This window comes from Salmo salar, chromosome 14 (assembly GCF_965601325.2).
Source record: "Salmo salar chromosome 14, fSalSal1, whole genome shotgun sequence".
NCBI classification, from domain to species: Eukaryota; Metazoa; Chordata; class Actinopteri; order Salmoniformes; family Salmonidae; genus Salmo; species Salmo salar.
Genome location: NC_138304.1, coordinates 91,596,302 through 91,622,495, shown reverse-complemented (window position 1 = coordinate 91,622,495; position 26,194 = coordinate 91,596,302).

Below are 26,194 nucleotides of genomic sequence, written 5' to 3'. Positions count from 1 at the left end.
CTCACAGAGATGTAGACACTCAGAGCAGTATGGACACTCACAGCAGTATAAACACTCACAGCGGTATAGACACTCAGAGCAGTATGGACACACAGTGGTATAGACACTCACAGCAGTATAGACACTCACAGCGGTATGGACACACAGCGGTATAGACACTCACAGCAGTATGGACACTCAGAGCAGTATAGACACTCAGAGCAGTATGGGCACACAGTGGTATAGACACTCACAGCGGTATAGACACTCACAGCAGTATGGACACTCAGAGCAGTATAGACACTCAGAGCAGTATGGGCATACCGTGGTCTAGACACTCACAGCAGTATGGACACACAGTGGTATGGACACACACAGTGGTATAGACACTCACAGCAGTATGGACACACAGCGGTATGGACACACAGCGGTATAGACACTCACAGCGGTATGGACACACAGTGGTATAGACACTCACAGCAGTATGGACACACAGTGGTATGGACACACACAGTGGTATAGACACTCACAGCAGTATGGACACACAGCGGTATGGACACACAGCGGTATAGACACACACAGCGGTATAGACACTCACAGCAGTATGGACAACCAGTGGTATGGACAACCAGTGGTATAGACACTCACAGCGTTATAGACACTCACAGCAGTATGGACACACAGCGGTATGGACACATACAGTGGTATAGACACTCACAGCGGTATAGACACATACAGTGGAATAGACACACACAGCGGTATAGACACTCAGAGCCGTATGGACACACAGCGGTATGGACACACAGCGGTATAGACACTCACAGCAGTATGGACATACAGCGGTATGGACACACAGCGGTATGGACACATACAGTGGTATAGACACTCAGAGCAGTATGGACACACAGTGTTATAGACACACACAGTGGTATAGACACTCACAGCAGTATGGACACTCAGAGCAGTATGGACACACAGTGGTATAGACACCCACAGCAGTATAGACACTCACAGCAGTATGGTCACACAGCGGTATAGACACTCACAGCAGTATAGACACACACAGCGGTATGGACACACACAGCAGTATAGACACTCACAGCATTATAGACACACACAGTGGTATAGACACATACAGTGGTATAGACACTCACAGCGGTATAGACACTCAGATCAGTATGGACACACAGTGGAATAGACACACACAGCGGTATAGACACTCACAGCAGTATGGACAACCAGCGGTATGGACAACCAGTGGTATAGACACTCACAGCGGTATAGACACTCACAGCAGTATGGACACACAGCGGTATGGAAACATACAGTGGTATAGACACTCACAGCGGTATAGACACATACAGTTGTATAGACACTCACAGCGGTATAGACACTCAGAGCCGTATGGACACACAGCAGTATGGACACACAGCGGTATGGACACACAGCGGTATAGACACTCACAGCAGTATGGACACACAGCGGTATGGACACACAGCGGTATGGACACATACAGTGGTATAGACACCCAGAGCAGTATGGACACACAGTGGTATAGACACACACAGTGGTATAGACACTCACAGCAGTATGGACACTCAGAGCAGTATGGACACACAGTGGTATAGACACCCACAGCAGTATAGACACTCACAGCAGTATGGTCACACAGCGGTATAGAAACTCACAGCAGTATAGACACACAAAGCGGTATGGACACACACAGCAGTATAGACACTCACAGCAGTATAGACACACACAGTGGTATAGACACACAGTGGTATAGACACTCACAGCAGTATAGACACACACAGTGGTATGGACACACACAGCGGTATGGACACACACAGCAGTATAGACACTCACAGCAGTATAGACACACACAGTGGTATAGACACACACAGCAGTATAGACACACAGTGGTATAGACACTCACAGAGGTTTAGACACTCAGAGCAGTATGGACAAACAGTGGTATAGACACTCACAGCAGTATAGACACACACAGCGGTATGGACACACACAGCAGTATAGACACTCACAGCAGTATAGACACACACAGTGGTATAGACACACAGTGGTATAGACACACACAGCAGTATAGACACACAGTGGTATAGACACTCACAGAGATGTAGACACTCAGAGCAGTATGGACACACAGTGGTATAGACACTCACAGCGGTATAGACACTCACAGCGGTATGGACACACAGTGGTATAGACACACAGCAGCATAGACACTCACAGCGGTATAGACACTCTCAGCAGTATGGACACACAGTGGTATAGACACTCAGAGCAGTATGGACACACAGTGGCATAGATGCACACAGCAGTATAGACACTCACAGCAGTATGGACACTCAGAGCAGTATAGACACTCAGAGCAGTATGGGCACACAGTGGTATAGACACTCACAGCGGTATAGACACTCAAAGCAGTATGGACACTCAGAGCAGTATAGACACTCAGAGCAGTATGGGCATACCGTGGTATAGACACTCACAGCAGTATGGACACACAGTGGTATGGACACACACAGTGGTATAGACACTCACAGCAGTATGGACACACAGCGGTATGGACACACAGCGGTATTGACACTCACAGCGGTATGGACACACAGTGGTATAGACACTCACAGCAGTATGGACACACAGTGGTATGGACACACACAGTGGTATAGACACTCACAGCAGTATGGACACACAGCGGTATGGACACACAGCGGTATAGACACTCACAGCGGTATAGACACTCAAAGCAGTATGGACACACAGCGGTATGGACATGCAGCGGTATGGACACATACAGTGGTATAGACACTCACAGAAGTATAGACACATGCAGTGGTATCGACACTCACAGCGGTATAGACACTTAGAGCAGTATGGACACACAGTGGTATGGACACATACAGTGGTATAGACACTCACAGCGGTATAGACACATACAGTGGAATAGACACTCACAGCGGTATAGACACTCAGAGCCGTATGGACACACAGCGGTATGGACACACAGCGGTATAGACACTCAGAGCAGTATGGGCATACCGTGGTATAGACACTCACAGCAGTATGGACACACAGTGGTATGGACACACACAGTGGTATAGACACTCACAGCAGTATGGACACACAGCGGTATGGACACACAGCGGTATTGACACTCACAGCGGTATGGACACACAGTGGTATAGACACTCACAGCAGTATGGACACACAGTGGTATGGACACACACAGTGGTATAGACACTCACAGCAGTATGGACACACAGCGGTATGGACACACAGCGGTATAGACACTCACAGCGGTATAGACACTCAAAGCAGTATGGACACACAGCGGTATGGACATGCAGCGGTATGGACACATACAGTGGTATAGACACTCACAGAAGTATAGACACATGCAGTGGTATCGACACTCACAGCGGTATAGACACTTAGAGCAGTATGGACACACAGTGGTATGGACACATACAGTGGTATAGACACTCACAGCGGTATAGACACATACAGTGGAATAGACACTCACAGCGGTATAGACACTCAGAGCCGTATGGACACACAGCGGTATGGACATACAGCGGTATAGACACTCACAGCAGTATGGACACACAGCGGTATGGACACACAGCGGTATGGACACATACAGTGGTATAGACACTCAGAGCAGTATGGACACACAGTGATATAGACACACACAGTGGTATAGACACTCACAGCAGTATGGACACTCAGAGCAGTATGGACACACAGTGGTATAGACACCCACAGCAGTATAGACACTCACAGCAGTATAGACACACAGCGGTATGGACACACACAGCAGTATAGACACTCACAGCATTATAGACACACACACAGTGGTATAGACACATACAGTGGTATAGACACTCACAGCGGTATAGACACTCAGATCAGTATGGACACACAGTGGAATAGACACACACAGCGGTATAGACACTCACAGCAGTATGGACAACCAGCGGTATGGACAACCAGTGGTATAGACACTCACAGCGGTATAGACACTCACAGCAGTATGGACACACAGCGGTATGGAAACATACAGTGGTATAGACACTCACAGCGGTATAGACACATACAGTTGTATAGACACTCACAGCGGTATAGACACTCAGAGCCGTATGGACACACAGCGGTATGGACACACAGCGGTATGGACACACAGCGGTATAGACACTCACAGCGGTATGGACACACAGCGGTATGGACACATACAGTGGTATAGACACTCAGAGCAGTATGGACACACAGTGGTATAGACACACACAGTGGTATAGACACTCACAGCAGTATGGACACTCAGAGCAGTATGGACACACAGTGGTATAGACACCCACAGCAGTATAGACACTCACAGCAGTATGGTCACACAGCGGTATAGACACTCACAGCAGTATAGACACACACAGCGGTATGGACACACACAGCAGTATAGACACACACAGTGGTATAGACACACAGTGGTATAGACACTCACAGCAGTAAAGACACAGACAGTGGTATGGACACATACAGCGGTATGGACACACACAGCAGTATAGACACTCACAGCAGTATAGACACACACAGTGGTATAGACACACAGTGGTATAGACACACACAGCAGTATAGACACACAGTGGTATAGACACTCACAGAGATGTAGACACTCAGAGCAGTATGGACACACAGTGGTATAGACACTCACAGCGGTATAGACACTCACAGCGGTATGGACACACAGTGGTATAGACACACAGCAGCATAGACACTCACAGCGGTATAGACACTCTCAGCAGTATGGACACACAGTGGTATAGACACTCAGAGCAGTATGGACACACAGTGGCATAGATGCACACAGCAGTATAGACACTCATAGCGGTATAGACACACAGCAGTATGGACACACAGCAGTATGGACACACAGCGGTATAGACACACACAGCGGTATGGACACACACAGTGGTACAGACACACACAGCAGTATAGACACACAGCAGGATGGACACTCACAGTGGTATAGACACTCACAGCGGTATAGACACTCAGAGCAGTATGGACACACAGTGGTATAGACACTCACAGCGGTATAGACACTCAGAGCATTATGGACACACAGTGGTATAGACACTCACAGCGGTATAGACACTCAGAGCAGTATGGACACACAGTGGTATAGACACACACAGCAGTAAAGACACTCACAGCGGTATAAACTCTCACAGCGGTATAGACACTCAGAGCAGTATGGACACTCACAGCGGTATAAACACACAGCAGTATGGACACACAGCAGGATGGACACTCACAGCGGTATAGACACCCACAGCAGTATAGACACTCACAGCAGTATGGTCACACAGCGGTATAGACACTCACAGCTGTATAGACACTCACATCGGTATGGACACACAGTGGTATTGACACACAGCAGTATAGACACTCACAGCGGTATAGACACTCACAGCAGTATGGACACACAGTGGTATGGACACACAGCGGTATGGACACACACAGCGGTATAGACACACACAGCAGTATAGACACTCACAGCAGTATGGACATACAGCGGTATGGACACACACAGCGGTATAGACACACACAGCAGTATGGACAGACAGTGGTATAGACACTCACAGCGGTATGGACACACACAGCAGTATAGACACTCACAGAGGTGTAGACACGCAGAGCAGTATGGACACACAGTGGTATAGACACTCACAGCGGTATAGACACTCACAGCAGTATGGACACTCAGAGCAGTATAGACACTCAGAGCAGTATGGGCATACCGTGGTCTAGACACTCACAGCAGTATGGACACACAGTGGTATGGACACACACAGTGGTATAGACACTCACAGCAGTATGGACACACAGCGGTATGGACACACAGCGGTATAGACACTCACAGCGGTATGGACACACAGTGGTATAGACACTCACAGCAGTATGGACACACAGTGGTATGGACACACACAGTGGTATAGACACTCACAGCAGTATGGACACACAGCGGTATGGACACACAGCGGTATAGACACACACAGCGGTATAGACACTCACAGCAGTATGGACAACCAGTGGTATGGACAACCAGTGGTATAGACACTCACAGCGTTATAGACACTCACAGCAGTATGGACACACAGCGGTATGGACACATACAGTGGTATAGACACTCACAGCGGTATAGACACATACAGTGGAATAGACACACACTGCGGTATAGACACTCAGAGCCGTATGGACACACAGCGGTATGGACACACAGCGGTATAGACACTCACAGCAGTATGGACATACAGCGGTATGGACACACAGCGGTATGGACACATACAGTGGTATAGACACTCAGAGCAGTATGGACACACAGTGTTATAGACACACACAGTGGTATAGACACTCACAGCAGTATGGACACTCAGAGCAGTATGGACACACAGTGGTATAGACACCCACAGCAGTATAGACACTCACAGCAGTATGGTCACACAGCGGTATAGACACTCACAGCAGTATAGACACACACAGCGGTATGGACACACACAGCAGTATAGACACTCACAGCATTATAGACACACACAGTGGTATAGACACATACAGTGGTATAGACACTCACAGCGGTATAGACACTCAGATCAGTATGGACACACAGTGGAATAGACACACACAGCGGTATAGACACTCACAGCAGTATGGACAACCAGCGGTATGGACAACCAGTGGTATAGACACTCACAGCGGTATAGACACTCACAGCAGTATGGACACACAGCGGTATGGAAACATACAGTGGTATAGACACTCACAGCGGTATAGACACATACAGTTGTATAGACACTCACAGCGGTATAGACACTCAGAGCCGTATGGACACACAGCAGTATGGACACACAGCGGTATGGACACACAGCGGTATAGACACTCACAGCAGTATGGACACACAGCGGTAGGGACACACAGCGGTATGGACACATACAGTGGTATAGACACCCAGAGCAGTATGGACACACAGTGGTATAGACACACACAGTGGTATAGACACTCACAGCAGTATGGACACTCAGAGCAGTATGGACACACAGTGGTATAGACACCCACAGCAGTATAGACACTCACAGCAGTATGGTCACACAGCGGTATAGACACTCACAGCAGTATAGACACACAAAGCGGTATGGACACACACAGCAGTATAGACACTCACAGCAGTATAGACACACACAGTGGTATAGACACACAGTGGTATAGACACTCACAGCAGTATAGACACACACAGTGGTATGGACACACACAGCGGTATGGACACACACAGCAGTATAGACACTCACAGCAGTATAGACACACACAGTGGTATAGACACACACAGCAGTATAGACACACAGTGGTATAGACACTCACAGAGGTGTAGACACTCAGAGCAGTATGGACAAACAGTGGTATAGACACTCACAGCAGTATAGACACACACAGCGGTATGGACACACACAGCAGTATAGACACTCACAGCAGTATAGACACACACAGTGGTATAGACACACAGTGGTATAGACACTCACAGAGATGTAGACACTCAGAGCAGTATGGACACACAGTGGTATAGACACTCACAGCGGTATAGACACTCACAGCGGTATGGACACACAGTGGTATAGACACACAGCAGCATAGACACTCACAGCGGTATAGACACTCTCAGCAGTATGGACACACAGTGGTATAGACACTCAGAGCAGTATGGACACACAGTGGCATAGATGCACACAGCAGTATAGACACTCACAGCAGTATGGACACTCAGAGCAGTATAGACACTCAGAGCAGTATGGGCACACAGTGGTATAGACACTCACAGCGGTATAGACACTCACAGCAGTATGGACACTCAGAGCAGTATAGACACTCAGAGCAGTATGGGCATACCGTGGTATAGACACTCACAGCAGTATGGACACACAGTGGTATGGACACACACAGTGGTATAGACACTCACAGCAGTATGGACACACAGCGGTATGGACACACAGCGGTATTGACACTCACAGCGGTATGGACACACAGTGGTATAGACACTCACAGCAGTATGGACACACAGTGGTATGGACACACACAGTGGTATAGACACTCACAGCAGTATGGACACACAGCGGTATGGACACACAGCGGTATAGACACTCACAGCGGTATAGACACTCAAAGCAGTATGGACACACAGCGGTATGGACATGCAGCGGTATGGACACATACAGTGGTATAGACACTCACAGAAGTATAGACACATGCAGTGGTATCGACACTCACAGCGGTATAGACACTTAGAGCAGTATGGACACACAGTGGTATGGACACATACAGTGGTATAGACACTCACAGCGGTATAGACACATACAGTGGAATAGACACTCACAGCGGTATAGACACTCAGAGCCGTATGGACACACAGCGGTATGGACACACAGCGGTATAGACACTCAGAGCAGTATGGGCATACCGTGGTATAGACACTCACAGCAGTATGGACACACAGTGGTATGGACACACACAGTGGTATAGACACTCACAGCAGTATGGACACACAGCGGTATGGACACACAGCGGTATTGACACTCACAGCGGTATGGACACACAGTGGTATAGACACTCACAGCAGTATGGACACACAGTGGTATGGACACACACAGTGGTATAGACACTCACAGCAGTATGGACACACAGCGGTATGGACACACAGCGGTATAGACACTCACAGCGGTATAGACACTCAAAGCAGTATGGACACACAGCGGTATGGACATGCAGCGGTATGGACACATACAGTGGTATAGACACTCACAGAAGTATAGACACATGCAGTGGTATCGACACTCACAGCGGTATAGACACTTAGAGCAGTATGGACACACAGTGGTATGGACACATACAGTGGTATACACACTCACAGCGGTATAGACACATACAGTGGAATAGACACTCACAGCGGTATAGACACTCAGAGCCGTATGGACACACAGCGGTATGGACATACAGCGGTATAGACACTCACAGCAGTATGGACACACAGCGGTATGGACACACAGCGGTATGGACACATACAGTGGTATAGACACTCAGAGCAGTATGGACACACAGTGATATAGACACACACAGTGGTATAGACACTCACAGCAGTATGGACACTCAGAGCAGTATGGACACACAGTGGTATAGACACCCACAGCAGTATAGACACTCACAGCAGTATGGACACACAGTGGTATAGACACACAGCAGCATAGACACTCACAGCGGTATAGACACTCTCAGCAGTATGGACACACAGCGGTATAGACACTCAGAGCAGTATGGACACACAGTGGTATAGACACACACAGCAGTAAAGACACTCACAGCGGTATAAACTCTCACAGCGGTATAGACACTCAGAGCAGTATGGACACTCACAGCGGTATAAACACACAGCAGTATGGACACACAGCAGGATGGACACTCACAGCGGTATAGACACCCACAGCAGTATAGACACTCACAGCAGTATGGTCACACAGCGGTATAGACACTCACAGCTGTATAGACACTCACATCGGTATGGACACACAGTGGTATTGACACACAGCAGTATAGACACTCACAGCGGTATAGACACTCACAGCAGTATGGACACACAGTGGTATGGACACACAGCGGTATGGACACACACAGCGGTATAGACACACACAGCAGTATAGACACTCACAGCAGTATGGACATACAGCGGTATGGACACACACAGCGGTATAGACACACACAGCAGTATGGACAGACAGTGGTATAGACACTCACAGCGGTATGGACACACACAGCAGTATAGACACTCACAGAGGTGTAGACACGCAGAGCAGTATGGACACACAGTGGTATAGACACTCACAGCGGTATAGACACTCACAGCAGTATGGACACTCAGAGCAGTATAGACACTCAGAGCAGTATGGGCATACCGTGGTCTAGACACTCACAGCAGTATGGACACACAGTGGTATGGACACACACAGTGGTATAGACACTCACAGCAGTATGGACACACAGCGGTATGGACACACAGCGGTATAGACACTCACAGCGGTATGGACACACAGTGGTATAGACACTCACAGCAGTATGGACACACAGTGGTATGGACACACACAGTGGTATAGACACTCACAGCAGTATGGACACACAGCGGTATGGACACACAGCGGTATAGACACACACAGCGGTATAGACACTCACAGCAGTATGGACAACCAGTGGTATGGACAACCAGTGGTATAGACACTCACAGCGTTATAGACACTCACAGCAGTATGGACACACAGCGGTATGGACACATACAGTGGTATAGACACTCACAGCGGTATAGACACATACAGTGGAATAGACACACACTGCGGTATAGACACTCAGAGCCGTATGGACACACAGCGGTATGGACACACAGCGGTATAGACACTCACAGCAGTATGGACATACAGCGGTATGGACACACAGCGGTATGGACACATACAGTGGTATAGACACTCAGAGCAGTATGGACACACAGTGTTATAGACACACACAGTGGTATAGACACTCACAGCAGTATGGACACTCAGAGCAGTATGGACACACAGTGGTATAGACACCCACAGCAGTATAGACACTCACAGCAGTATGGTCACACAGCGGTATAGACACTCACAGCAGTATAGACACACACAGCGGTATGGACACACACAGCAGTATAGACACTCACAGCATTATAGACACACACAGTGGTATAGACACATACAGTGGTATAGACACTCACAGCGGTATAGACACTCAGATCAGTATGGACACACAGTGGAATAGACACACACAGCGGTATAGACACTCACAGCAGTATGGACAACCAGCGGTATGGACAACCAGTGGTATAGACACTCACAGCGGTATAGACACTCACAGCAGTATGGACACACAGCGGTATGGAAACATACAGTGGTATAGACACTCACAGCGGTATAGACACATACAGTTGTATAGACACTCACAGCGGTATAGACACTCAGAGCCGTATGGACACACAGCAGTATGGACACACAGCGGTATGGACACACAGCGGTATAGACACTCACAGCAGTATGGACACACAGCGGTAGGGACACACAGCGGTATGGACACATACAGTGGTATAGACACCCAGAGCAGTATGGACACACAGTGGTATAGACACACACAGTGGTATAGACACTCACAGCAGTATGGACACTCAGAGCAGTATGGACACACAGTGGTATAGACACCCACAGCAGTATAGACACTCACAGCAGTATGGTCACACAGCGGTATAGACACTCACAGCAGTATAGACACACAAAGCGGTATGGACACACACAGCAGTATAGACACTCACAGCAGTATAGACACACACAGTGGTATAGACACACAGTGGTATAGACACTCACAGCAGTATAGACACACACAGTGGTATGGACACACACAGCGGTATGGACACACACAGCAGTATAGACACTCACAGCAGTATAGACACACACAGTGGTATAGACACACACAGCAGTATAGACACACAGTGGTATAGACACTCACAGAGGTGTAGACACTCAGAGCAGTATGGACAAACAGTGGTATAGACACTCACAGCAGTATAGACACACACAGCGGTATGGACACACACAGCAGTATAGACACTCACAGCAGTATAGACACACACAGTGGTATAGACACACAGTGGTATAGACACTCACAGAGATGTAGACACTCAGAGCAGTATGGACACACAGTGGTATAGACACTCACAGCGGTATAGACACTCACAGCGGTATGGACACACAGTGGTATAGACACACAGCAGCATAGACACTCACAGCGGTATAGACACTCTCAGCAGTATGGACACACAGTGGTATAGACACTCAGAGCAGTATGGACACACAGTGGCATAGATGCACACAGCAGTATAGACACTCACAGCAGTATGGACACTCAGAGCAGTATAGACACTCAGAGCAGTATGGGCACACAGTGGTATAGACACTCACAGCGGTATAGACACTCACAGCAGTATGGACACTCAGAGCAGTATAGACACTCAGAGCAGTATGGGCATACCGTGGTATAGACACTCACAGCAGTATGGACACACAGTGGTATGGACACACACAGTGGTATAGACACTCACAGCAGTATGGACACACAGCGGTATGGACACACAGCGGTATTGACACTCACAGCGGTATGGACACACAGTGGTATAGACACTCACAGCAGTATGGACACACAGTGGTATGGACACACACAGTGGTATAGACACTCACAGCAGTATGGACACACAGCGGTATGGACACACAGCGGTATAGACACTCACAGCGGTATAGACACTCAAAGCAGTATGGACACACAGCGGTATGGACATGCAGCGGTATGGACACATACAGTGGTATAGACACTCACAGAAGTATAGACACATGCAGTGGTATCGACACTCACAGCGGTATAGACACTTAGAGCAGTATGGACACACAGTGGTATGGACACATACAGTGGTATAGACACTCACAGCGGTATAGACACATACAGTGGAATAGACACTCACAGCGGTATAGACACTCAGAGCCGTATGGACACACAGCGGTATGGACACACAGCGGTATAGACACTCAGAGCAGTATGGGCATACCGTGGTATAGACACTCACAGCAGTATGGACACACAGTGGTATGGACACACACAGTGGTATAGACACTCACAGCAGTATGGACACACAGCGGTATGGACACACAGCGGTATTGACACTCACAGCGGTATGGACACACAGTGGTATAGACACTCACAGCAGTATGGACACACAGTGGTATGGACACACACAGTGGTATAGACACTCACAGCAGTATGGACACACAGCGGTATGGACACACAGCGGTATAGACACTCACAGCGGTATAGACACTCAAAGCAGTATGGACACACAGCGGTATGGACATGCAGCGGTATGGACACATACAGTGGTATAGACACTCACAGAAGTATAGACACATGCAGTGGTATCGACACTCACAGCGGTATAGACACTTAGAGCAGTATGGACACACAGTGGTATGGACACATACAGTGGTATACACACTCACAGCGGTATAGACACATACAGTGGAATAGACACTCACAGCGGTATAGACACTCAGAGCCGTATGGACACACAGCGGTATGGACATACAGCGGTATAGACACTCACAGCAGTATGGACACACAGCGGTATGGACACACAGCGGTATGGACACATACAGTGGTATAGACACTCAGAGCAGTATGGACACACAGTGATATAGACACACACAGTGGTATAGACACTCACAGCAGTATGGACACTCAGAGCAGTATGGACACACAGTGGTATAGACACCCACAGCAGTATAGACACTCACAGCAGTATGGACACACAGTGGTATGGACACACACAGTGGTATAGACACTCACAGCAGTATGGACACACAGCGGTATGGACACACAGCGGTATAGACACTCACAGCGGTATAGACACTCAAAGCAGTATGGACACACAGCGGTATGGACATGCAGCGGTATGGACACATACAGTGGTATAGACACTCACAGAAGTATAGACACATGCAGTGGTATCGACACTCACAGCGGTATAGACACTTAGAGCAGTATGGACACACAGTGGTATGGACACATACAGTGGTATAGACACTCACAGCGGTATAGACACATACAGTGGAATAGACACTCACAGCGGTATAGACACTCAGAGCCGTATGGACACACAGCGGTATGGACATACAGCGGTATAGACACTCACAGCAGTATGGACACACAGCGGTATGGACACACAGCGGTATGGACACATACAGTGGTATAGACACTCAGAGCAGTATGGACACACAGTGATATAGACACACACAGTGGTATAGACACTCACAGCAGTATGGACACTCAGAGCAGTATGGACACACAGTGGTATAGACACCCACAGCAGTATAGACACTCACAGCAGTATAGACACACAGCGGTATGGACACACACAGCAGTATAGACACTCACAGCATTATAGACACACACACAGTGGTATAGACACATACAGTGGTATAGACACTCACAGCGGTATAGACACTCAGATCAGTATGGACACACAGTGGAATAGACACACACAGCGGTATAGACACTCACAGCAGTATGGACAACCAGCGGTATGGACAACCAGTGGTATAGACACTCACAGCGGTATAGACACTCACAGCAGTATGGACACACAGCGGTATGGAAACATACAGTGGTATAGACACTCACAGCGGTATAGACACATACAGTTGTATAGACACTCACAGCGGTATAGACACTCAGAGCCGTATGGACACACAGCGGTATGGACACACAGCGGTATGGACACACAGCGGTATAGACACTCACAGCGGTATGGACACACAGCGGTATGGACACATACAGTGGTATAGACACTCAGAGCAGTATGGACACACAGTGGTATAGACACACACAGTGGTATAGACACTCACAGCAGTATGGACACTCAGAGCAGTATGGACACACAGTGGTATAGACACCCACAGCAGTATAGACACTCACAGCAGTATGGTCACACAGCGGTATAGACACTCACAGCAGTATAGACACACACAGCGGTATGGACACACACAGCAGTATAGACACACACAGTGGTATAGACACACAGTGGTATAGACACTCACAGCAGTAAAGACACACACAGTGGTATGGACACATACAGCGGTATGGACACACACAGCAGTATAGACACTCACAGCAGTATAGACACACACAGTGGTATAGACACACAGTGGTATAGACACACACAGCAGTATAGACACTCACAGCAGTATGGACACTCAGAGCAGTATAGACACTCAGAGCAGTATGGGCACACAGTGGTATAGACACTCACAGCGGTATAGACACTCACAGCAGTATGGACACTCAGAGCAGTATAGACACTCAGACCAGTATGGGCATACCGTGGTATAGACACTCACAGCAGTATGGTCACACAGTGGTATAGACACTCACAGCAGTATGGACACACAGTGGTATGGACACACACAGTGGTATAGACACTCACAGCAGTATGGACACACAGCGGTATGGACACACAGCGGTATTGACACTCACAGCGGTATGGACACACAGTGGTATAGACACTCACAGCAGTATGGACACACAGTGGTATGGACACACACAGTGGTATAGACACTCACAGCAGTATGGACACACAGCGGTATGGACACACAGCGGTATAGACACTCACAGCGGTATAGACACTCAAAGCAGTATGGACACACAGCGGTATGGACATGCAGCGGTATGGACACATACAGTGGTATAGACACTCACAGAAGTATAGACACATGCAGTGGTATCGACACTCACAGCGGTATAGACACTTAGAGCAGTATGGACACACAGTGGTATGGACACATACAGTGGTATAGACACTCACAGCGGTATAGACACATACAGTGGAATAGACACTCACAGCGGTATAGACACTCAGAGCCGTATGGACACACAGCGGTATGGACACACAGCGGTATAGACACACAGAGCAGTATGGGCATACCGTGGTATAGACACTCACAGCAGTATGGACACACAGTGGTATGGACACACACAGTGGTATAGACACTCACAGCAGTATGGACACACAGCGGTATGGACACACAGCGGTATTGACACTCACAGCGGTATGGACACACAGTGGTATAGACACTCACAGCAGTATGGACACACAGTGGTATGGACACACACAGTGGTATAGACACTCACAGCAGTATGGACACACAGCGGTATGGACACACAGCGGTATAGACACTCACAGCGGTATAGACACTCAAAGCAGTATGGACACACAGCGGTATGGACATGCAGCGGTATGGACACATACAGTGGTATAGACACTCACAGAAGTATAGACACATGCAGTGGTATCGACACTCACAGCGGTATAGACACTTAGAGCAGTATGGACACACAGTGGTATGGACACATACAGTGGTATAGACACTCACAGCGGTATAGACACATACAGTGGAATAGACACTCACAGCGGTATAGACACTCAGAGCCGTATGGACACACAGCGGTATGGACATACAGCGGTATAGACACTCACAGCAGTATGGACACACAGCGGTATGGACACACAGCGGTATGGACACATACAGTGGTATAGACACTCAGAGCAGTATGGACACACAGTGATATAGACACACACAGTGGTATAGACACTCACAGCAGTATGGACACTCAGAGCAGTATGGACACACAGTGGTATAGACACCCACAGCAGTATAGACACTCACAGCAGTATGGACACACAGTGGTATGGACACACACAGTGGTATAGACACTCACAGCAGTATGGACACACAGCGGTATGGACACACAGCGGTATAGACACTCACAGCGGTATAGACACTCAAAGCAGTATGGACACACAGCGGTATGGACATGCAGCGGTATGGACACATACAGTGGTATAGACACTCACAGAAGTATAGACACATGCAGTGGTATCGACACTCACAGCGGTATAGACACTTAGAGCAGTATGGACACACAGTGGTATGGACACATACAGTGGTATAGACACTCACAGCGGTATAGACACATACAGTGGAATAGACACTCACAGCGGTATAGACACTCAGAGCCGTATGGACACACAGCGGTATGGACATACAGCGGTATAGACACTCACAGCAGTATGGACACACAGCGGTATGGACACACAGCGGTATGGACACATACAGTGGTATAGACACTCAGAGCAGTATGGACACACAGTGATATAGACACACACAGTGGTATAGACACTCACAGCAGTATGGACACTCAGAGCAGTATGGACACACAGTGGTATAGACACCCACAGCAGTATAGACACTCACAGCAGTATAGACACACAGCGGTATGGACACACACAGCAGTATAGACACTCACAGCATTATAGACACACACACAGTGGTATAGACACATACAGTGGTATAGACACTCACAGCGGTATAGACACTCAGATCAGTATGGACACACAGTGGAATAGACACACACAGCGGTATAGTCACTCACAGCAGTATGGACAACCAGCGGTATGGACAACCAGTGGTATAGACACTCACAGCGGTATAGACACTCACAGCAGTATGGACACACAGCGGTATGGAAACATACAGTGGTATAGACACTCACAGCGGTATAGACACATACAGTTGTATAGACACTCACAGCGGTATAGACACTCAGAGCCGTATGGACACACAGCGGTATGGACACACAGCGGTATGGACACACAGCGGTATAGACACTCACAGCGGTATGGACACACAGCGGTATGGACACATACAGTGGTATAGACACTCAGAGCAGTATGGACACACAGTGGTATAGACACACACAGTGGTATAGACACTCACAGCAGTATGGACACTCAGAGCAGTATGGACACACAGTGGTATAGACACCCACAGCAGTATAGACACTCACAGCAGTATGGTCACACAGCGGTATAGACACTCACAGCAGTATAGACACACACAGCGGTATGGACACACACAGCAGTATAGACACACACAGTGGTATAGACACACAGTGGTATAGACACTCACAGCAGTAAAGACACACACAGTGGTATGGACACATACAGCGGTATGGACACACACAGCAGTATAGACACTCACAGCAGTATAGACACACACAGTGGTATAGACACACAGTGGTATAGACACACACAGCAGTATAGACACACAGTGGTATAGACACTCACAGAGATGTAGACACTCAGAGCAGTATGGACACACAGTGGTATAGACACTCACAGCGGTATAGACACTCACAGCGGTATGGACACACAGTGGTATAGACACACAGCAGCATAGACACTCACAGCGGTATAGACACTCTCAGCAGTATGGACACACAGTGGTATAGACACTCAGAGCAGTATGGACACACAGTGGCATAGATGCACACAGCAGTATAGACACTCATAGCGGTATAGACACACAGCAGTATGGACACACAGCAGTATGGACACACAGCGGTATAGACACACACAGCGGTATGGACACACACAGTGGTACAGACACACACAGCAGTATAGACACACAGCAGGATGGACACTCACAGTGGTATAGACACTCACAGCGGTATAGACACTCAGAGCAGTATGGACACACAGTGGTATAGACACTCACAGCGGTATAGACACTCAGAGCATTATGGACACACAGTGGTATAGACACTCACAGCGGTATAGACACTCAGAGCAGTATGGACACACAGTGGTATAGACACACACAGCAGTAAAGACACTCACAGCGGTATAAACTCTCACAGCGGTATAGACACTCAGAGCAGTATGGACACACAGTGGTATAGACACTCACAGCAGTATAGACACTCACAGCGGTATAAACACACAGCAGTATGGACACACAGCAGGATGGACACTCACAGCGGTATAGACACCCACAGCAGTATAGACACTCACAGCAGTATGGTCACACAGCGGTATAGACACTCACAGCAGTATAGACACTCACATCGGTATGGACACACAGTGGTATTGACACACAGCAGTATAGACACTCACAGCGGTATAGACACTCACAGCAGTATGGACACACAGTGGTATGGACACACAGCGGTATGGACACACACAGCGGTATAGACACACACAGCAGTATAGACACTCACAGCAGTATGGACATACAGCGGTATGGACACACACAGCGGTATAGACACACACAGCAGTATGGACAGACAGTGGTATAGACACTCACAGCGGTATGGACACACACAGCAGTATAGACACTCACAGAGGTGTAGACACGCAGAGCAGTATGGACACACAGTGGTATAGACACTCACAGCGGTATAGACACTCACAGCGGTATGGACACACAGTGGTATAGACACTCAGAGCAGTATAAACACTCACAGCGGTATAGACACTCACAGCGGTATAGACACTCACAGCGGTATGGACACACAGTGGTATAGACACTCAGAGCAGTATAAACACTCACAGCGGTATAGACACTCACAGCGGTATAGACACACAGCAGTATGGACACACAGCAGTATGGACACACAGCGGTATAGACACACACAGTGGTACAGACACACACAGCAGTATAGACACTCACAGCGGTATAGACACTCACAGCAGTATGGACACACAGTGGTATGGACACACAGCGGTATGGACACACACAGCGGTATAGACACACACAGCAGTATAGACACTCACAGCAGTATGGACATACAGCGGTATGGACACACACAGCGGTATAGACACACACAGCAGTATGGACAGACAGTGGTATAGACACTCACAGAGGTGTAGACACTCAGAGCAGTATGGACACACAGTGGTATAGACACTCACAGCGGTATAGACACACACAGCGGTATGGACACACACAGCAGTATAGACACACAGTGGTATAGACACTCACAGAGGTGTAGACACTCAGAGCAGTGTGGACACACAGTGGTATAGACAGTCACAGCGGTATAGACACTCACAGCAGTATGGACACACAGTGGTATAGACACACAGCAGTATAGACACACAGCGGTATAGACACACACAGTGGTACAGACACACACAGCGGTATAGACACACAGCAGGATGGACACTCACAGTGGTATAGACAATCACAGCGGTATAGACACTCAGAGCAGTATGGACACACAGTGGTATAGACACACAGCAGTATAGACACTCACAGCGGTATAAACACTCACAGCGGTATAGACACCCAGAGCAGTATGGACACACAGTGGTATAGACACTCACAGCGGTATAGACACTCAGAGCAGTATGGACACACAGTGGTATAGACACTCACAGCGGTATAGACACTCAGAGCAGTATGGACACACTGTGGTATAGACACTCACAGCGGTATAGACACTCAGAGCAGTATGGACACACAGTGGTATAGACACTTACAGCGGTATGGACACACAGATGTATAGACACACACAGCAGTATAGACACTCACAGCAGTATAGACACACACAGTGGTATAGACACACACAGCAGTATAGACACACAGTGGTATAGACACTCACAGAGATGTAGACACTCAGAGCAGTATGGACACACAGTTGTATAGACACTCACAGCGGTATAGACACTCACAGCGGTATGGACACACAGTGGTATAGACACACAGCAGCATAGACACTCACAGCGGTATAGACACTCTCAGCAGTATGGACACACAGTGGTATAGACACTCAGAGCAGTATGGACACACAGTGGCATAGATGCACACAGCAGTATAGACACTCACAGCGGTATAGACACACAGCAGTATGGACACACAGCAGTATGGACACACAGCGGTATAGACACACACAGCGGTATGTACACACACAGTGGTACAGACACACACAGCAGTATAGACACACAGCAGGATGGACACTCACAGCAGTATGGACACTCAGAGCAGTATGGACACACAGTGGTATAGACACCCACAGCAGTATAGACACTCACAGCAGTATGGACACACAGTGGTATGGACACACACAGTGGTATAGACACTCACAGCAGTATGGACACACAGCGGTATGGACACACAGCGGTATAGACACTCACAGCGGTATAGACACTCAAAGCAGTATGGACACACAGCGGTATGGACATGCAGCGGTATGGACACATACAGTGGTATAGACACTCACAGAAGTATAGACACATGCAGTGGTATCGACACTCACAGCGGTATAGACACTTAGAGCAGTATGGACACACAGTGGTATGGACACATACAGTGGTATAGACACTCACAGCGGTATAGACACATACAGTGGAATAGACACTCACAGCGGTATAGACACTCAGAGCCGTATGGACACACAGCGGTATGGACATACAGCGGTATAGACACTCACAGCAGTATGGACACACAGCGGTATGGACACACAGCGGTATGGACACATACAGTGGTATAGACACTCAGAGCAGTATGGACACACAGTGATATAGACACACACAGTGGTATAGACACTCACAGCAGTATGGACACTCAGAGCAGTATGGACACACAGTGGTATAGACACCCACAGCAGTATAGACACTCACAGCAGTATAGACACACAGCGGTATGGACACACACAGCAGTATAGACACTCACAGCATTATAGACACACACACAGTGGTATAGACACATACAGTGGTATAGACACTCACAGCGGTATAGACACTCAGATCAGTATGGACACACAGTGGAATAGACACACACAGCGGTATAGACACTCACAGCAGTATGGACAACCAGCGGTATGGACAACCAATGGTATAGACACTCACAGCGGTATAGACACTCACAGCAGTATGGACACACAGCGGTATGGAAACATACAGTGGTATAGACACTCACAGCGGTATAGACACATACAGTTGTATAGACACTCACAGCGGTATAGACACTCAGAGCCGTATGGACACACAGCGGTATGGACACACAGCGGTATGGACACACAGCGGTATAGACACTCACAGCGGTATGGACACACAGCGGTATGGACACATACAGTGGTATAGACACTCAGAGCAGTATGGACACACAGTGGTATAGACACACACAGTGGTATAGACACTCACAGCAGTATGGACACTCAGAGCAGTATGGACACACAGTGGTATAGACACCCACAGCAGTATAGACACTCACAGCAGTATGGTCACACAGCGGTATAGACACTCACAGCAGTATAGACACACACAGCGGTATGGACACACACAGCAGTATAGACACACACAGTGGTATAGACACACAGTGGTATAGACACTCACAGCAGTAAAGACACACACAGTGGTATGGACACATACAGCGGTATGGACACACACAGCAGTATAGACACTCACAGCAGTATAGACACACAAAGTGGTATAGACACACAGTGGTATAGACACACACAGCAGTATAGACACACAGTGGTATAGACACTCACAGAGATGTAGACACTCAGAGCAGTATGGACACACAGTGGTATAGACACTCACAGCGGTATAGACACTCACAGCGGTATGGACACACAGTGGTATAGACACACAGCAGCATAGACACTCACAGCGGTATAGACACTCTCAGCAGTATGGACACACAGTGGTATAGACACTCAGAGCAGTATGGACACACAGTGGCATAGATGCACACAGCAGTATAGACACTCATAGCGGTATAGACACACAGCAGTATGGACACACAGCAGTATGGACACACAGCGGTATAGACACACACAGCGGTATGGACACACACAGTGGTACAGACACACACAGCAGTATAGACACACAGCAGGATGGACACTCACAGTGGTATAGACACTCACAGCGGTATAGACACTCAGAGCAGTATGGACACACAGTGGTATAGACACTCACAGCGGTATAGACACTCAGAGCATTATGGACACACAGTGGTATAGACACTCACAGCGGTATAGACACTCAGAGCAGTATGGACACACAGTGGTATAGACACACACAGCAGTAAAGACACTCACAGCGGTATAAACTCTCACAGCGGTATAGACACTCAGAGCAGTATGGACACACAGTGGTATAGACACTCACAGCAGTATAGACACTCACAGCGGTATAAACACACAGCAGTATGGACACACAGCAGGATGGACACTCACAGCGGTATAGACACCCACAGCAGTATAGACACTCACAGCAGTATGGTCACACAGCGGTATAGACACTCACAGCAGTATAGACACTCACATCGGTATGGACACACAGTGGTATTGACACACAGCAGTATAGACACTCACAGCGGTATAGACACTCACAGCAGTATGGACACACAGTGGTATGGACACACAGCGGTATGGACACACACAGCGGTATAGACACACACAGCAGTATAGACACTCACAGCAGTATGGACATACAGCGGTATGGACACACACAGCGGTATAGACACACACAGCAGTATGGACAGACAGTGGTATAGACACTCACAGCGGTATGGACACACACAGCAGTATAGACACTCACAGAGGTGTAGACACGCAGAGCAGTATGGACACACAGTGGTATAGACACTCACAGCGGTATAGACACTCACAGCGGTATGGACACACAGTGGTATAGACACTCAGAGCAGTATAAACACTCACAGCGGTATAGACACTCACAGCGGTATAGACACTCACAGCGGTATGGACACACAGTGGTATAGACACTCAGAGCAGTATAAACACTCACAGCGGTATAGACACTCACAGCGGTATAGACACACAGCAGTATGGACACACAGCAGTATGGACACACAGCGGTATAGACACACACAGTGGTACAGACACACACAGCAGTATAGACACTCACAGCGGTATAGACACTCACAGCAGTATGGACACACAGTGGTATGGACACACAGCGGTATGGACACACACAGCGGTATAGACACACACAGCAGTATAGACACTCACAGCAGTATGGACATACAGCGGTATGGACACACACAGCGGTATAGACACACACAGCAGTATGGACAGACAGTGGTATAGACACTCACAGAGGTGTAGACACTCAGAGCAGTATGGACACACAGTGGTATAGACACTCACAGCGGTATAGACACACACAGCGGTATGGACACACACAGCAGTATAGACACTCACAGCAGTATAGACACACACAGTGGTATAGACACACACAGCAGTATAGACACACAGTGGTATAGACACTCACAGAGGTGTAGACACTCAGAGCAGTGTGGACACACAGTGGTATAGACAGTCACAGCGGTATAGACACTCACAGCAGTATGGACACACAGTGGTATAGACACACAGCAGTATAGACACACAGCGGTATAGACACACACAGTGGTACAGACACACACAGCGGTATAGACACACAGCAGGATGGACACTCACAGTGGTATAGACAATCACAGCGGTATAGACACTCAGAGCAGTATGGACACACAGTGGTATAGACACACAGCAGTATAGACACTCACAGCGGTATAAACACTCACAGCGGTATAGACACCCAGAGCAGTATGGACACACAGTGGTATAGACACTCACAGCGGTATAGACACTCAGAGCAGTATGGACACACAGTGGTATAGACACTCACAGCGGTATAGACACTCAGAGCAGTATGGACACACTGTGGTATAGACACTCACAGCGGTATAGACACTCAGAGCAGTATGGACACACAGTGGTATAGACACTTACAGCGGTATGGACACACAGATGTATAGACACACACAGCAGTATAGACACTCACAGCAGTATAGACACACACAGTGGTATAGACACACACAGCAGTATAGACACACAGTGGTATAGACACTCACAGAGATGTAGACACTCAGAGCAGTATGGACACACAGTTGTATAGACACTCACAGCGGTATAGACACTCACAGCGGTATGGACACACAGTGGTATAGACACACAGCAGCATAGACACTCACAGCGGTATAGACACTCTCAGCAGTATGGACACACAGTGGTATAGACACTCAGAGCAGTATGGACACACAGTGGCATAGATGCACACAGCAGTATAGACACTCACAGCGGTATAGACACACAGCAGTATGGACACACAGCAGTATGGACACACAGCGGTATAGACACACACAGCGGTATGTACACACACAGTGGTACAGACACACACAGCAGTATAGACACACAGCAGGATGGACACTCACAGTGGTATAGACACTCACAGCGGTATAGACACTCAGAGCAGTATGGACACACAGTGGTATAGACACTCACAGCGGTATAGACACTCAGAGCATTATGGACACACAGTGGTATAGACACTCACAGCGGTATAGACACTCAGAGCAGTATGGACACACAGTGGTATAGACACACACAGCAGTAAAGACACTCACAGCGGTATAAACTCTCACAGCGGTATAGACACTCAGAGCAGTATGGACACACAGTGGTATAAACACTCACAGCAGTATAGACACTCACAGCGGTATAAACACACAGCAGTATGGACACACAGCAGGATGGACACTCACAGCGGTATAGACACCCACAGCAGTATAGACACTCACAGCAGTATGGTCACACAGCGGTATAGACACTCACAGCAGTATAGACACTCACAGCGGTATGGACACACAGTGGTATTGACACACAGCAGTATAGACACTCACAGCAGTATGGACACACAGTGGTATGGACACACAGCGGTATAGACACACACAGCGGTATAGACACACACAGCAGTATAGACACTCACAGCGGTATAGACACTCACAGCAGTATGGACACACAGTGGTATGGACACACAGCGGTATGGACACACACAGCGGTATAGACACACACAGCAGTATAGACACTCACAGCAGTATGGACATACAGCGGTATGGACACACACAGCGGTATAGACACACACAGCAGTATGGACAGACAGTGGTATAGACACTCACAGAGGTGTAGACACTCAGAGCAGTATGGACACACAGTGGTATAGACACACAGCAGTATAGACACTCACAGCGGTATAGACACACAGCAGTATGGACACACAGCAGTATGGACACACAGCGGTATAGACACACACAGTGGTACAGACACACACAGCAGTATAGACACTCACAGCGGTATAGACACTCACAGCAGTATGGACACACAGTGGTATGGACACACAGCGGTATGGACACACACAGCGGTATAGACACACACAGCAGTATAGACACTCACAGCAGTATGGACATACAGCGGTATGGACACACACAGCGGTATAGACACACACAGCAGTATGGACAGACAGTGGTATAGACACTCACAGAGGTGTAGACACTCAGAGCAGTATGGACACACAGTGGTATAGACACTCACAGCGGTATAGACACACACAGCGGTATGGACACACACAGCAGTATAGACACTCACAGCAGTATAGACACACACAGTGGTATAGACACACACAGCAGTATAGACACACAGTGGTATAGACACTCACGGAGGTGTAGACACTCAGAGCAGTATGGACACACAGTGGTATAGACAGTCACAGCGGTATAGACACTCACAGCGGTATGGACACACAGTGGTATAGACACTCAGAGCAGTATAAACACTCACAGCGGTATAGACACTCACAGCAGTATGGACACACAGT